Source organism: Pristiophorus japonicus, chromosome 10 (assembly GCF_044704955.1).
Source record: "Pristiophorus japonicus isolate sPriJap1 chromosome 10, sPriJap1.hap1, whole genome shotgun sequence".
In the NCBI taxonomy this organism is placed as follows: domain Eukaryota; kingdom Metazoa; phylum Chordata; class Chondrichthyes; family Pristiophoridae; genus Pristiophorus; species Pristiophorus japonicus.
This window is the reverse complement of record NC_091986.1, coordinates 6,142,549-6,157,410: the sequence shown is the minus strand read 5'-3', so window position 1 is coordinate 6,157,410 and position 14,862 is coordinate 6,142,549.

The following is a 14,862-nucleotide window of genomic DNA, read 5'->3' as shown; positions in this document are numbered from 1 at the left end:
GTCGGGTTTAGCGGTGACAATGGCGGGGGTGGGGTGTTCTGGGCGGGCGGTCAGCCTCCAGCGCCCCGCGGTGATCCTCGGGTCGGGTTTAGCGGTGACAATGGCGGGGGTGGGGTGTTCTGGCGGGCGGTCAGCCTCCAGCGCCCCGCGGCGATCCTCGGGTCGGGTTTAGCGGCGGCGCGGAGCAGCACCGCCCGGAAGAGCTGCGCCCGGTGTGTAACGCCCCCGGTTGTGACACCGGCGCGAGTTTTGACTCCCGCCCGACCCGTCCGCCCCGCAGCGCGCCCCGCACTGACCGCCCGGGAAATCAGGGCGGTCCCACCATCCCGACAGCGGAGAGGTGAGTAATGGGCTCCTGAGGTAAGTGCGATTGTTTGTTCTTTTAATGTTTTTGTGATTTGTGTTGTGGTGGCGTGGGCAATGTTTGGGGAATGTTTTTGTGGGTTTAGTTCCCCCCCCCAGGCGTCTCTGGGAGCGCTCCCGGCCCGGCTCTTTAGCTCGGGAGTTTCCCATCCTAGCGCCCAAGAGAGGTGTACAACGCCTCCCTTAGCGCTGCGCCCCCTGACTCAGGGCCCAGCTGCCCAATGTTACTGACTGAGGCGCAAACTGTTCCCGGGCGCTAACTTTACCGCCCCGCCGCCATTACCGCCCCGAAATCAGCAAAGCCGAGAATGCAGCCTGAAGTCTGTCATGTTACTGTAGTGTGTTGTGTGTTGGACTACGTGGTATTGCAGAGAGGATTGTAGTTTGAGGAGGACAAGCAACAGGAAGAGTCAACATCAGTCAAACAAAAACTGGATGACGAGAACAACACCGTATGCCAGAGATGCCGGGATTGGTTGATCGAACAATTGCTTCTGGTAAGTTGCACATTCCCCTCCCCTGAAAAGTTACACAAAGCCCTTCTACATTAACCAACCTTGATCACCCCACTCCTCTCACGTTCCTGCACTTGATTGAAAGTTGAACGCGGCATACGAAATAAGGAAGTAAATGCTTTCTTTGGCTTTGAATTTAAAGTGTTGAACTTTAAAAAATGTCCATGGTTGGGGTCTAGTTTCTTAAATGGCCAATCCTGTTCATGACTTGTGTGGAAGAGCAGTCAAACAATTCAGGCCACTGTTATATCAAAGACAAACTATTAACACAGACTAAGGAGCTACTGTGGGAAATATGATAAAGATGATTAATTTAATGTTAAACATAATAATGGCCTTGACTCACTCAAGTCTCAACCCATAAAACCGTTCTTAAAATAAACTTTACAAACTATACTGCTCCTCTGTGGCGCTCCCCATTGCCTTCAGCAAATGGCTGCAGCTCATGTTGGAACCTTTGACCTGCTTGTGGCCAGCTGACCTCTGTGCGCTCGAACCTGTGATGCCCGGCTTCAAACAGCAACACTTTGGCTGTTCTGTCGAAGGGTCATTGACCCGAAACGTGAACTCAGCTTCCTTCACCACAGATGCTGCCTGACCCGCTGAGTATTTCCAGCATTTTCTGTTTTTACTTCCGCTGCTATGTGGTGGTGTGGCCCGACTGGCTTTCTGGCACCATGGTCGGTATTGGCTGAGAGGGTAGGTGCAGACATCCTGACATTCTGAGAGAGGGTGGCATGTACCTTCCGGCCATGGCACGGCCATTCTCATGAGGCTGGGCTCAGCAGACCACTGAGAGCCCATTTCAGAGATGAGTGATGCCTTGAAAGCCCCTATCGATTGGGTCTTCCCCCTACTCCTGCCCCCATCTCTCCCACCAACCGCAATCTTCTCCCCTCCTCCGCCGATCTCTCCTGGCCCCCCCCCCATTGATGACCCGCCAACACCTGAAGTCTCCTGGTGCCCCCCATCGATGTGCCCCCCTGACCCCCGATCTCTAGCGGTCCCCCATCAATGTGTCCCCTCACAACCCCCAATCTCTTCCGCCCCCCCCCCCCATCGATGTCCCCTCCCCCCCCCGACCCCTGATCTCTTACTGCTTCCTCTATGCTCCCCGTTCTTCTGGGGTTCCCGATCACAAAACGACCCCTCTACCCCACTCCCTCGTCATCTCACCGTAAATATCATGGCCATTGTTACAGAGATTCGTGTTGCACAGGATCATGGGGCAATCTGCCAGAAAGGAATGCGAAATCCCTTTAAGAATTGCAATCCTACTTTAAATAAGTTCTGTTGGCCGGCTGGGAATTTCACGCTGAAAATGGATGTGTTTCCTGTTCCCAGTGCCGTGAGATGGGATACCCAGATACCCACCTGACAAATTTAAATAAGGCCCGGGAGTTAAACTAATCCGGGCCTCAAATTTCGCCAGCGAGTGTCTTACACCCTAGCCAAGCCACAAACTCATTTGACACCCCATGGTTTTATTGTAACTCAGTGAATAAATCATTGACAGCCAAATGGAAGGGCTACATTTTGAGTGTGAATTAAAAAGAGGTAGAAAGTTAACCCATGCCCTCTGCATATAGTGGGAAAGTAATGTCAAAGGTCAAACCTAGACTTCCAAGAAAGTGTTTGACAAAGTTTCACATTGAAGGCTGTTGCTGGAGCTCAAAGCAGTGGGGATTCAAGGTGAAACCTGGGAATAAGAAATTGAGAAAGAGGTAGAAAGTATCAGGTTGCTGAAAGTAACTGAGAGATGTACAGAAATGGTAAACCTGAACCACAACTTTAAGTTAAACCATGAGCATAGATAAAGTTCAAATCAGAGAAAAGAAAATTTGAGACTGATATTGGGAAGGCCCTCAAACAAAGAGAGCAATTTTAACTTTTATTGTAGGACGAAAAATGGGTAAGGACGAATTGGCAGTCAATTTAACACCTCGCCTGATTCTCTTGTCCATTGACTTCACAAGATAACAAGGAATAGAGATGCATGGAGAAGGTTATGTTGCTCGAGCAGAATCTTCTTCTCGTCTTCTTAGGCAGTGCCCCGGAGTGGAGGATGACTTGCTTCCTCACTAACGCGAGTTCTCAGGTGACTGATGAGACCAATGCGGGACATACAGTCTCTGTCACAGGTGAGGCAGACGGTGGTTGGAGGGACGGGTGGGTGGGTGGGGGGCTTGGGTTGCCGTGCGCTCCTTCCGCTGTTTGTACTTGGCTTCCGCGTGCTCCCGGTGAAGAGACTCGAGGTGTTCAGCGCCTTCCTGGATGCTTCTCCTCCACTTTGAGCGGTCTTGGGCCAGGGATTCCCAAGAGTCGGTGGAGATGTTACATTTCTTCAAGGCGGCTTTGAGGGTGTCCTTGAAGCATTTTCTCTGCCCTCCTGAGACTCACTTGCCGTGTCGGAGCTCGGAGTAGAGACCAATTACGCTTCGACATCGACATCACTGCCCTGAGTGAGACTCGGCGGGCAGGAGAAGGTCAGCTCAAGGAACAAGATGGTGGATACACCTTCTTCTGGAGAAGAAGGTCATCTCCGTGGGGTTGGTTTTGCCATCAAAATTCAGCTAGTTTGGCGAGAGAGTCCCCCCAGGGGATAAACGATCACCGCATGTCCCTTAGGCTCACTCTAACCTGGAACCAGTATTCGAGCAGAATAATGCTGAGCTTGAGCACGAGCTGACCACAGTTCTGTTCCCCAGCATCGAAGCACTGACCACACTTGATCAGCTCCGCTGGGCAGACCACATTGTCCGCATGCCAGACATGAGACTCCCAAAGCAAGCACTCTACTCGGAACTCCTTCACGGCAAATGAGCCAAATGTGGGCAGAGGAAACGTTACAAGGACACCCTCAAAGCTTCCCTGATAAAGTGCACCATCCCCACTGACACCTGGGAGTCCCTGGCCAAAGACTGCCCTAAGTGCAGGAAGTGCATCCGGGAGGGCACTGAGCACCTCGAGTTTCATCACCGAGAGCATGCAGAATCAAGCGCAGGCAGCGGAAAGAACGTGCGGCAAACCAGTCCCACCCACCCTTTCCTTCAGCCACTGTCTGTCCCACCTGTGACAGGGACTGTGGTTCTCGTATTGGACTGTTCAGCCACCTAAGGACTCATTTTAAGAGTGGAAGCAAGTCTTCCTCGCTTCCGAGGGACTGCCTATGATGATGATGATGATGGAATATAACTTCCAGGAAGTGGCCACCCAGCGGGCAGAGAGGGATCAGGAGCAGGAGAAATGGGTGATCATTCAAAGGGCAAAGCACAGAGGGAGCAGGAAACCGCTGTACATCTCAATCGTCCATTCATTATTTAGTCCTGAGTGTCTTTAATGACAGTTCAAAGCAAAGGGTAACCATTAAGCAACCAGGGAGACAAGAGAAAAGAGAAGAGGCAAGTGGTAATGCTGGGAGATTCAATTAGTCGAGGATAGACACCTAGTAATCCTGGGGGATTTCAATCTTCCTCTTAATCACTGAAGTGCAGCCTGCTTGCGAGCAGGAATTTATTGAAATTGTGTGAGTAACTTGTGCTAAAACGATACGTTAAGGAATCTGCAAGGGGTAATGCTGTATTCGAATTAGTTCTAATGAATGAGGAGGGAACAGTAAGCAAGGGCACGATTGGAATCTAGTGAACATATTATGCTGATATTCAAGGTTACATGAAGGTAGAAAGTAAAAGGAATCTAACTAAATAGTTAATTTTAAACAAGCTGATTTTAAGGGAATGGTAAAATAGGAAGATATTGGAAGGAAAAGATGGAGAAAGAAAGTGGAATAGTTTCAAAGGGATAATTTTTAGCATGCAATCGGAATTTATCCCAGAGTATAAAAGAGTGGGAACAATTTGCCTTATTGGCAAAGTTGTGAAAAGTATTACGGTGAAAGAGAAAGTACAGGCATCTCTCGATTATCTGGATCCCTCGGGGATTGGGCGATTCTGGGTAAACAATTTCACCGCTAGGGCGAGAGCACGTCTCAGAGCTGAAATTTGACGGTGATAGAACCAACCACGAAGACTTAGTTTGTGTTATCATACCATGAACGTAATAAATTACATGGCAATGGATTGACCTAAGTCAATTTATGTGTGCTTGCTAGTTGAAGTGATGGAGATTTTCACGTGTGTGACAGTTATTTAATGCCTGTGTCCATTGCGAAGTGTGAAAGGAATCCACGCCTGAGTCAATTTATGTGTGATTGACACTTGAGGTGATCGAGATAGTCACGTGTGCGACAGTTTTTAAAAACGCCGTTACTGCAGGTTCTCCGTTAGATCTGTGTTCAGATAATCGAGAATTGTCTGTATACAATATATTTAAATGTTCAGGAAAGGAACAGGAAAGGGTGATGAAATAAGCTGAAGAGTGCCAAAAAGCTGATAAAAGTTTGAAAGAGAGATCACAAGGAAAACAAAGCTGGAAACATAAAACAGAAAATAGTGAAGCATTCTTCAAGTAAGTGATGAGTAAATAAAGGCTGCAAAGAGGGGCTAACTCACTAAAAAATGGCAATGGTGTCTCCAAAGATGGAAAAAATGCTTAAATACTTAATCATTTGTTTTCAACAATGTTCACAAAAGAAGCAGGGGTGAGTGGGAGGGAAGATGAATGTCAGAGTTGGGGTACAGTTTAAAGGTGAATGAAGAATGAAAAATGTTAAACTCACAAGGGAAGTTGTGTTGGGGAAGTTGTTGAAACTCAAAGTTACTAAGGCTCGTGGCTCCAACAACTTTCTTCTCATGTCTCTGAACAAATTGGCTCAAATGGTTGCAAAGCTTACTGTGGATATTTTTCCAAGCTCGGTGTATTCCAGCCAAATCCCAGAGGATTGGAAAATAGCAAATGTGACTCCCATCTTCAAAAATGGGGCAAGGAATGAACTAAAAGTGATAGATCTACAAGCCTTCCTTCCATTGTTGGGGGAGAGTTTTGTAAGTATTATGAGCAATCACCTTGAGGGGCATGAGTTGATCCAGCACCATGGTTTAAGGAGCGGGAGGAGAGATTGGATCGAATGGGCTTTATTCACTGGAGTTTCGAAGGATGAGAGGGGATCTCATAGAAACATATAAAATTCTGACGGGATTGGACAGGTTAGAGGCGGGAAGAATGTTCCCGATGTTGGGGAAGTCCAGAACCAGGGGACACAGTCTAAGGATAAGGGGTAAGACATTTAGGACCGAGATGAGGAGAAACTTCTTCACTCAGAGAGTTGTTAACCTGTGGAATTCCTTACCGCAGAGAGTTGTTGATGCCAGTTCATTGGATATATTTAAGAGGGAGTTAGATGTGGCCCTTACGGCTAAAGGGATCAAGGGGTATGGAGAGAAAGCAGGAAAGGGTACTGAGGTGAATGAACAGCCATGATCTTATCAAATGGTGGTGCAGGCTCGAAGGGCCAAATGGCCTACGCCTGCACCTATTTTCTATGTTTCTATGTTTCTATATCATGCTTGACTAATTTATTGGATTTCTTTGAGAACTTAGTAGATAGTGGATGTTATCTACCTGGATTTCATGAAGGCATTTGGCTCCGTCCCACATAAAAGCTACTATATAAGATCTAAACCCATGGGACAGACCAGAATGTATTAAAATGGAATGGGAAATGGTTGGTTAGCAGACTACAATGAGCAGTGGGTGGATATCTGCTCAGCAGGTGGTTATCAGCGGAGTCCCGCAAGGTTCAGTGTTGGGACTGCTGTTGTTACATTTCATACATGACTTAGAGCAAAGAATTGTGTACAGATTTATAGTAAATACCAAAAGGGAGAAGTGACAAATGATGAAAATCAACGCACACAAGTGGATCTTCAAGTGGATCTTCGCAAGCTCGATCAATGGGGAGAGAAGCAGCAGATGCAGATTAATAGAGGGAATTATAAGTTTATGAGATTTGGCAGGGGAAAGGTTAGTGTGGATTATGTGATAAATAGGAATGTACTTGATCTATGAGGGCAGGAGAGAGATCTTTGGGTTTTAGTGGAAAGTTCATCAAAACCATCAGCACAATCTTCCCAGGCTGTTAAACAGGCAAACAGAAAGTTAGCGTGCACAGCAAGGGGTGTAACATATAAACCCAGGGAGGTCATTTTAACACTGTATCTGGCCGCAGTGAGACAACATCTGGAGTGCTGCATGCAGTTTTAAGAACATAAGAAATAGAGCAGGAATCGGCCATTTGGTCTCTCGAGCCTGCTCCACCATTTAATATGATCATGGCTGATCTGATCATGGACTCAGCTCCACTTCCCTGCCCGCTCCCCATAACCCTTTACTCCCTTATCGTTCAAAATTCTGTCTATCTCCGCCTTAAATATATTCAATGACCCAGCCTTCACAGCTCTCTGGGGCAGAGAATTCCATAGATTTACAACCCTCTGAGAGAAATTCCTCCTCATCTCAGTTTTAAATGGGCGGCCCCTTATTCGGAGACGATGCCCCCTAGTTTTAGTTTCCCCTATGAGTGGAAATATCCTCTCTGTATCCACCTTGTCGAGCCCCCTCATTATCTTATATGTTTCGATAAGATCACCTCATTTTTCTGAATTCCAATGAGTATAGGCCCAACCTGCTCAACATATATTCATAAACCAACCCACTCATCTCCGGAATCAACCTAGTGAACCTTCTCTGAACAGCCTCCAATGCAAGTATATCCTTCCTTAAATATGGTGACCAAAACTGCACGCCGTACTCCAGGTGTGGCCTCACCAATACCCTGTACAGTTGTAGCAGGACTTCTCTGCTTTTATACACCCTATTTCAGGAAAGATATTCAGTTATTGGAGATGGTACAGAAAAGGGCTACAGGGCTGATTCTAGAACTTAAGGGAATGACGTATGAGGAAAGATTGACTATGCTGGGTCCTTTACTTTGAGTTTCATTGGTCCAAACTTTTACATTGAAGAGAGTGCGGGTTCGCGAGCGGGTCGGCAGTTAAAGGCGCTGAAATTGACACTGCATCTGCATCCTGCCTTCATCCCACCGACCTCTGCCTTTAACCTGAGTGCGTTTCCCAGTGCGCCACAGCAGAGGCGGGCAACCCCATTGAAGTATTTAACAGCTCATTGAGAGACATTTAAGGGGCTTTTTAACACAAGGTTTCAGCTTTTACTGCATGTGCCTGGTGTTAAGTGCTGTCCCCTAAGTACAGATCCACACGAGGCATTTAGTGAAGTCAAGGTCACTCTCGACCTGCACCTTTATTTCACAGCTCTGGAATGCTGCACTTGCCCGAGACTTGTCCTTATATACCTGTCACTTGCAAGTGCACCCCTGGTGGTGAGGTATGATGGTGGTTACAGGTCATATCTTATTACAGTCATGTATAGCATGTTAGGATACAGTTACATATAAGATACATGACATCACCCTCCCTCAAGGTCTTATTGTCTTTATAGGCTCAGTCTCTCAGGTTGTCTACGCTCTCGCGTGGAGCTTTTGAGTTGTGGTTCAGTTGTTTGCCTTGGTGTCTGTTTTTCTTTGGGTGTGGTTGCTGGTATCTCGCCTGGGTTGTCTGTTTCAATTGGTGTGATTGTTGTTGACTCACCTGGGCTGTCTGTTGGGATTGCCCTTTCCTCAGGTTGTTCCCTCTGTCTGTCCACCAGGTGTGCTGCAAGTTCCACATTGTAGTCTGCTTCTGGTTCCGCAGTGTTGTTGGTAAATCTGCTTTTGACTTGGTCTACATGCCTCCGGCAGGTTTTGCCATTGTCCATTTGTACTACCCCTTCCTTGCCCGTTACTGTCCCTGCAAGCCATTTGGGACCCCTGCCATAGTTTAGTACAAACACTTTGTCCCCTATCTCATTCCATCTACCCCTCGAATTTCTGTCATGGTACTCAGTCAGCTGACGGCGCTTTGCCTCAACGATTTTGTGCATGTCTGGGAGGATTAATGAGAGCCTTGTTTTTAAAGTCCTTTTCATCAACAGTAGCGCGGGGGGGATCCCAGTCAATGAGTGCGGACAAGATCTGTATGCCAGCAGCAGTCGCGGCAGGCGACTCTGCAGCATGGGACCTTGGATTTTAAGCATGCCTTGTTTAATGATTTGCACTGCTCTCTCCGCCTGGCCGTTGGAGGCCGGCTTGAACAGTGCCGTCTTGACGTGATTTATGCCGTGGTCAATTATAAATTCTTGGAATTCTGCGCTGGTGAAGCACGGACCATTGTCACTGACCAATATGTCAGGGATTCCGTGCATTGCAAACATGGTTGCGAGGCTCTCCACAGTGGTGGAGGTTGTGCTTGAGTTTAAAATGGTGCATTCGATCCACTTTGAAAATGCATCTACAACTACGAGGAACATTTTGCCCATGAATGGCCCTGCATAGTCTACGTGCACCCGCGACCACGGGTTTGGTAGGCCAGGGCCAGGGGCTCAGTGGAGCCTCCCTGGGGGCATTGCTGAGTTGGGCACAAATGGTGCACCTTCGGACGCAGAGCTCCAAGTCCGCGTCAATACCAGGCCACCAGACGTGGGATCTGGCTATGGCCTTCATGAGAACGATCCCCAGGTGCTCGCAGTGGAGCTCCCGGACAAATGCCTCTCTGCCTCGCAGAAGCATGACTACTCGGCTGCCCCACATCAGGCAGACTGCTTGTAGTGAGAGTTCATGCATGCGCCTGTGAAAGGATTTTAATTCCTCGGGGCAGGCATCGCGGCCCTCTGCCCAGTCACCGGTTAGGACACATCTTTTTACTAGGGATAACGTGGGGTCGCTGGCCGTCCAGGCTGTGATTTGGCGAGCCGTCATGGGCGAACCTGTGGACTCAAAAGCATTGATTGCCATGACTATCTCACAGTCCTGTTAGTCAGACCTTTCCATGGTCGCCAGGGGTAGCCTGCTGAGCGCGTCGGCACAGTTGTCTGTGCCTGGTCTGTGCCTTATGGTATAGTCGTAGGACGCCAGCATGAGTGCCCACCGTTGAATTCGCGCCGAGGCGTTGGCGTTTATTGCCTTGCTCTCGGATAGGAGGGACGTGAGGGGCTTGTGGTCACTTTCTAATGCGAACTTGGCCCCGAAAAGGTATTGGTGCATCTTTTTGACACTGTACATGCACGTGAGCGTCTCCTTCTCTACCATTCCTTACCCGCACTCCGCCCGCGAAAGTGACCTGGAGGCATAAGCTATGGGTTGTAATTTGCCCGCACTATTGACATGTTGCAAAACGCACCCGACCCCATACGCTGACGCATCGCATGTGAGAACTAGCTTTTTACCTGGATCAAAGAAAGTCAAAACACTGTTGGAACACAGAAGGTTGCATGCCTTATTGAAGGCGCATTCGTGGGCATCCCCCCAAAACCAATCACACCCCTTCCTGAGTAGCACATGGAGAGGCTCCAGCAGCGTGCTTAAGTTCTGCATAAAGTTCCCAAAGTAATTGAGTATCCCGAGAAAGGCGCGCAGTTCTGAGACATTCCGGGGCCTGGGTGCCAGGTGAATTGCTTCTGTTTTGGACTCTGTTGGGCGGATTCCATCAGCGGCAATCCTTCTGCCCAAAAATTCAACCTTGGGTGCGAGAAACAGGCACTTGGATTTCTTGACTCGTAGGATTACCCGATCCAACCGCTTTAGTACTTCCTCCAAATTACGGAGATGGGAGTCGGTGTCCCTGCCCGTGATAAGTATGTCGTCTTGAAATATAACCGTCCCCGGGATGGACTTGAGCAGACTCTCCATGTTGCGCTGGAATATGGCAGCTGCCGACCTGATGCCGAATGGGCATCGATTGTACATGAAAAGGCCTCAATGTGTGTTGATGGTGGTGAGTAGCTTGGATTCCTCGGTCAATTCTTGCGTCATATACGCAGATGTGAGGTCTAGTTTTGAGAAAAGTTTACCTCCAGCCAATGTGGCAAATAAGTCCTCCGCTCTCGGCAGCGGGTACTGGTCCTGTAGGGAGACTCTGTTTATGGTAGATTTGTAGTCCCCACAGATTCGTACGGATCCATCAGGCTTCATGACTGGGACGATGGGACTTGCCCAGTCGCTAAATTCCACAGGTGATATAATGCCTTCCCGCAGAAGCCTGTCTAGTTCATGTTCAATTTTTTCCCTCATCACATAGGGTACAGCTCTGGCCTTGTGATGGACCGGTCTAGCATCCTGTGTGATGTAGATTTTGACTTTGGCCCCTTTGAAAGTGCCCACACCTGGCTGAAAGAGATGTTCAAATCGCTTTTAAACTGTTGAGCAGGAGGTCCGTTCCGTTAATGACATGGCATGGACATCATCCCATTGTCCATTTGTACTACCAGTAGCCTGTTTCCTTCCTTGCCCCTACGCTGGGTCCTTTACATCGAGTTTCATTGGCCCAAACTTTTACATTGAAGAGAGTGCGGGTTCGCGAGCGGGTCGGCAGTTAAACGCGCTGAAATTGACACTGCATCTGCATCCTGCCTTCATCCCACCGACCTCTGCCTTTAACCTGAGTGCGTTTCCCAGTGCGCCACAGCAGAGGCGGGCAACTCCATTGAAGTATTTAACAGCTCATTGAGAAACATTTAAGGGGCTTTTTAACACATGGTTTTAGCTTTTACTGCATGTGCCTGGGATTCACGGACAACCTGAACCTCGCCTGTGAAAGCAAGATGAGAGCTCCACTGCCATTGGGCAAGTTCATTCATTGACAGCTGGAAAAAGCACATTAACACTCGCACCTTGCCCTTGCTTCCTTGCCGAAGCGAAAGGCTCTTGCTGACACCATTTTCTGCAGTGATTTAGCTTTCAAGTGTTTGCAGGTGATTGCTGCAACCTCGGAATCCACTCTCACCACATTACTAATCACTCTCGCTGCATCGGAGGACTGAGCCTCCGATCTCCACTTTACTTGGCGTCTATCAGATCAGCATGGGGGCCGCTTATGCTGTCTCACCTTGGACCTTGCACTCGGACCAAGACGAGCCCCAGCGGCAGCAACACCAGCTGGGCCCACAGCAACAACCACAATACCAGCCTTCTCCCCACCGACCTGGTGCTCCACAGGAGAGCATGGATCAGTGCAGGGCTGCCCCGTGCCGGAGGTGATACCCCCCAACACAGGGCCTACAGGCAGAGGATGAGCTTCCTGGACATGACTGAACAGCAGTGCTTCAGGAGGCTCAGGCTATCGCACCAGCTCATCGCAGACATTTTCAGATTGCTTCAACAAGACCCACAGCCCAGAGGTGGGCATGTCTTGTCAGTGGCTGTCAAAGTCAACACTGCCCTCAACTTCTTCGCCTCCGGCTCCTTCCCGGGATCTGCAGCAGACAGGTGCGGGATCTCACAGTCGGCCGACCACAGATGCATCACAGAGATCACTGATGCCCAGGCACTTGTAAAATCATAGAAACATTTCTGGCACAGAAGGAGGCCATTTGGCCCATCTTGTCCGTACCAGTCGAACAAGAGCGAAAAAGCCTAATCCATCCTTATGTACACTTTGCCACTGATGAAGCCGGTGTTACTGAGCGAGCGCTGGGCTTTGCGGCTCTGGCTGGCTTCCCACGGGTGCAGGGCATCATTGACCGCACACATGTGGCCATCAGGGTACCCCATCATCACCCAGGAGTCTTTGTGAACCACAAGGGCTTCCACTCCCTCAGTGTGCAGCTGGTCTGCAACCATAGGAAGATCACCATGCATGTGTGGGTCAGATTCCCTGGTAGCTGCCATGGCTCTTTCGTCCTGCTTGGAGACAAGGGCTATCCCATGAAGACATGGCTGATGACATTCTGGTGGAGGCCAAGTACTGAGGCTGAGGAGTGCTGTAATGAAAATCACATGACAACCAGATGTGTAATGGAGCAAGTATTCGGCTTGCTGAAGATGCCATGGCAGGTCTGGAGGAGCCCTTCGCTATGCACCAGCCAGGGTCTCCAGAATCGTCATCGTTTGCGGCATACTACATAACATAGCGCAGCAGTGAGAGCTGGAGCTGCGTAAAGAGCAAGGCGCAGAACATCTAGCCTCGACTTAAGAGAAGGGACCCGAGGTGGAGATGGCACCAGCAGTGGTGCAACTTTCTGCCCGGGGTGCCTGGATTAGCCCCAACATGCACGATTTAGCTCAGTTGCACCAGTGCACACATCTGTCTGCCAGATGCTGTACCAACTACCCCCCATCTTCCCGCACCAACAATACCAATCAGGCCTACAATGACCAACCCATTCCCGTCACACACACACCCATTGCTCGCGGTTCAGTAATGTCTCGCCATTCACTCCAAGTGACAAGGCCACTTCCCAGGTAACAGGTAAAAATGGACAGGATGGCAAAGTAGCACAAAGATATAAACTTATATGGGTCATAAATAGAACTGAAACTTAGCATAACATTTTGGCAAACACCCACGTGCGTCACTTGTGCATCTACGATTGTGTCTGTTTATTTTTTCGAATGCGTCTATCAGGTGCAACCCCTGTGTCTCCAGCAGAGTTAGAGGCAGCCCGCCCACTTCCCTGCTCTGACTGCTTCGACACTTTTGACAGGTGTCCTCTGGGTTCTAGGGCCTGTCAGGGCAACTGTGTAGAGCCAGACTTGGCCATCGGGATCCAAGGCAGCATGTGGGACTCGAAGACTGAGGGGGAGGCAATGGGAGGAGAAGTGGGAGCGCTTTGAGCAGAGCTCCCCACTTCTCACCATCATCCCCCTCATGGGTCATCTGTAATTCTCCGCGAGCAAGGAGCTGGAGAGCAGCTTGCTACACACCAGTCAGAAGATGAACGCTCGTCCACGTAGGTATCCCTCTGAGTGATGACTGCAATTAGAGTGTGTAAGCTGTTGTTCACAGCAAGCGCAAACTCTTTTGACGGGTGCATTAGCTGTTCCCTGCAGGTGGCCATCCTATCTATGGAAGAGCGCGTCATCACCATCGCCTGCAACATGGTGCTGCTCATGTTAGAGATGGACTCTGCCATTATCGCTACATCGCGCACATTGCGCACATCGCGACTGCAAACGCTGCCAGAGCCTCGCGCATTTGTTGCTGTCACCCCAAGATCAAGTACTTTGTCGACGGCCGTGCCGAGGTTCAGCATCTGTGTCCAGCTGAGCAGAGTTGGGAGTGCCCTGTGCCCTCCGGCAAGGAGTCTCCACTGCTGACCATGTCTCCACCATCTCCTCTTGCTCACCTGTGATGTGTGAGTCAGCAGGTGACGACACTCTATGTCACACAGAACCCACCGACGTGGGCGTATCTGTGCTGGTGCTGTGTGGGCATGGTGATGGTATGCCCTGAGAGTGGAGGCTCCTCTGAGGAGTCATCTTCCTCCTCCAGTTGGACAGTGGTGGGGGGGTGGGGGACACTTTATGGACCTGTGGAGAGTAAAGACATGAATTAGAACTCTTATGATCAGAATGTTTAACTTTACCATCATGCACATTATATTTCATTGGCTGCTGACATGAAGTCACCATGAGTGACTCCTGTATATAAGAACATAAGAACCTAAGAATTAGGAGCAGGAGTAGGCCATCTAGCCCCTCGAGCCTGCTCCGCCATTCAACAAGATCATGGCTGATCTGGCCGTGGACTCAGCTCCACTTACCCGCCCGCTCCCCATAATCCTTAATTCCCTTATTGGTTAAAAATCTATCGATCTCTGACTTGAATACATTCAATGAGCTAGCCTCAACTGCTTCCTTGGGCAGAGAATTCCACAGATTCACAACCCTCTGGGAGAAGAAATTCCTTCTCAACTCGGTTTTAAATTGGCTCCCCCGTATTTTGAGGCTGTGCCCCGTAGTTCCAGTCTCCCCGACCAGTGGAAACAACCTCTCTGCCTCGATCTTGTCTATCCCTTTCATTATTTTAAATGTTTCAATAGTGTATGGCATGTGGCTGTACGAGATGTAATTCTGTCACCAGGTTGCTGGAAGGTCCCTCCCTCTCTCCATCTCCCACCACCAGCAGCACTGCCACTCCACTTATTTCCATTGCCTCCTCCTCTGATGACATCAATGCGCTGTAAATTGGAGGGC